General features: G+C 35.9%; 1 protein-coding gene across 2 annotated transcripts in view; it reads left to right on the top strand.

Moving 5' to 3' along the window:
- Positions 1–574: 574 nt before the first annotated feature.
- Positions 575–2,921, top strand: part of LOC111086943 — a 45,521-nt gene continuing 43,174 nt past the window's right edge. The window contains exon 1 of one of the 2 annotated variants that reach the window (XM_022391844.1): positions 575–1,168. The gene's annotated coding sequence lies outside the window, so the exon portion shown is untranslated. The remainder of the gene's footprint in view (positions 1,169–2,921) is intronic. The other variant, XM_022391845.1, reaches the window with a different exon arrangement.

Below are 2,921 nucleotides of genomic sequence, written 5' to 3'. Positions count from 1 at the left end.
TTTAGTTCTGTATCAGAGAAACTTTAAAAATAATATTTCTACATGTGCTGAGTACCCCAGAAACTATCTTCCTAACCCCATTTTGGGAACAATTGAATTATCTAACTGCATTTTATATATTGTTAGGTGACGAAAAATTGTGTTTTAGATTTTAGGGTCTTCCAAAGCATTTGTTCGTTCGTTCCAGAATTTCGTGAAAGCTAATCATGGGCTATCTCCTAATTTTGAGTGGATGGACTAGAAGGACGACAGCTAGTAAACAGCACCAACTGCCAACTTTTGGGCCATTCTTGTCTGACCTAATAGTGGGATTTACCCGTCACTCTTATTACAGTCCCAAAGTGTGGAGCGCATGCTTGGAGCAATGGGTCCTAAACTGTGGAACTTCGGAATCATAGTCCGGGCACGCGAACCCCTACAGGCCATGCCCAATTCATTTTAAAGCAAAAGAAGATATATATGAGTCGATTTAACTATGTAGTCTTTGTTTACCAAGAATCACTTCTAGGATCGATATACCTTTATCACACGTTCTATTTAAGGCTAAATTTTAAATAATTTTGTTAAGGATATCCTATCATAAGTATTTTTGTCGTTACAGGAAGTATAGGACTAATAATAACTTATATGTTAATATTTAAAAATGACTCAGTTTGTAAATAACCACGCATAAGTTACCATATTATTTGTTTTCTATAAATCTGTGCTTTTGAAACGTTTCATGTATTGCTGATGCGCACGATCAGCTATCGCCTTTGTATATAACAAGTTTCAACATGGCGAAAGATGGTAAGACGCGTTAACAGCTGTTAATATTTATTGTCACATGTTGATATATTTTTAATTATTTAATTTACAGAATATGTACCCGAACGAAAATAAAAATATTAAAGAAGAATATGGACAAAGAATCAATTCATAGTGGCCATTTTATGGTGTCTAAGATTGATGAAGAAGAAGATTCACCTGCAAGCCTTAATGTTCACGAGTCAGCTGATAGAAACACCATCTCTGTGGCGTGCCGGCACGTTAAGGTCAGAGGTTATGACTTCAAAGAAGCATGCAAAGAAACTTCAAAGAATTACTATTGCGCTCCTCGAAGCTCTCATTCAACAGAAATTGACGCATCGTTAACAAAACTTTTCGATTGTATGACATTGGCATACTGGTGAGCTACAGACTTTTAAGTTTTATTTTTAATCTAGATTACGATTTTGTTTCAACTAGCTTAGAATTAGTTTACATGAGACTAATTGTAAAGTGTAACGCGACATAGTCATTGACAGATGGGTGTCACTGTGTAAAACCAGGTTAGCCTTCTACTAATTTTGAGTTTAAACTTATTTATATTAGGAACTTGTATTGTAAAAGTGTTTTACAAATTCCATATTTATAGATTTTATATTTACAAATATAAAAACTGTCTTTCAGCAATGGTGTTAACACTATGTTAATTTTTGTTACTGTGTTAACAGATAAACTTTAATAGATTTGAAATTGTTTTTAAAATATTTGGAACAAAATTTAAAAATGTGTCATTGTTAGAGAGATTAAGCAGTAGAAGTATGCATTCATAATTTGATGTTGTAGATGTATGTGTACATAATTTTGTCACATGGGAGCCTACTTGCAGTACCAGTTCAGATTTGACACTCAGCTATCTGGTTGGGTTGAGCATGGCTCTTACTTTTGTTCAATATTGGTTCAGTACAATGTACATTGAAGAGAGTCCATTATCTTCTCATAATTCCAAATGCAGAGTGGTCCAAACCCAGGTCCTTGGTTGATCACAATTTGGAATTTACCTTGCCCACACAGTTGTGGGTGTGAGGATGAGTGTTCATAATTCCAGCCCAGATGAGTTCTGTTTCCTCAGGTTGAGTATGACATACAGAATCCTGTCATTCCAAGTTTGGGGTGTTGCATTTTGGACTTCTACAGGTTGAGGAGACGGTTTGTCCACTTCGGTGTTGCTTACCCTCTCATCGTGATTTTGGTGGCTCGGAACGTATAACTTTAGCTACAGGTTGGGGTCTACTAAAAAAAAATATATATATATATTGTAGTCCAAATGCCCTAACCATCAGTGTTGGGTTTAGGAGTCATGGCCGTATAGTTCCAACTCTGAGCATTGGGACCTCGGCTACCTGCTTGAGGCCTAGCTAATGGTGATTTAAGTTCTGGGTGAAGAGTATACCTGTTCTGGAGATAGTGTGGTTCCCCCAATAGTGTGCAAATCTTCTATTGCCACTCCCACGATCTATGCAGATGCATTCTATATGGGTAATGCCCTCACCGGCCCCTCCACCATGGGATTCTAGCTGTTGTGAGAGAGGAGGCAAGTATGTTTTGAAAGTTAACATTTTCTTAAATTGAAAATGTATTTCCAATAATACTTACCTCCTTTCACACTCTCCTGCTCTTCCTTCCTCTTAATAAGAGCCAGTGTTAGAGATTGGGGATAGGGTCAGCATAAAAAAAGTGACAATATTATCTGAAGGAGATGCTTATATACAGTACCAAGACAGAGGGCCCATTTACATAGATATCGATAAGGGCAATTAAGTGGGGAATAAAAGATGGACTATGTCTGAAAATATCAGATCAATGCTTAGATTGGCAAAGGAAAAGAAACTTAGAAACTTATGAGGTTATATTAGACAAGATTATTAAAAGTAATGATAATTCTGCTCAAAGTATGCTTGTGAGCAGCTCATCAGTTATGTAATTCAATATGGTAACTTGAGCTACACATTCGCCAAGTTATTGACAACTTGTGTGGGAAGATTATTAGTTAGACAGGGGTCAAAGGGCAATAAAACATTAAAATTTATATATAAACAGATGTATATTGTTAAAAGCTTTAAGCTATTTATGATAAACAACTGTAGTTTAGTTACAATTTGCAATCATTCTAGAAA

The sequence above is a fragment of the Limulus polyphemus genome, unplaced genomic scaffold (genome assembly GCF_000517525.1).
Source record: "Limulus polyphemus unplaced genomic scaffold, Limulus_polyphemus-2.1.2 Scaffold1573, whole genome shotgun sequence".
In the NCBI taxonomy this organism is placed as follows: Eukaryota; Metazoa; Arthropoda; class Merostomata; order Xiphosura; family Limulidae; genus Limulus; species Limulus polyphemus.
Note: the sequence above shows the minus strand (reverse complement) of the source record. Positions and strands in the feature narration are given on the sequence as shown.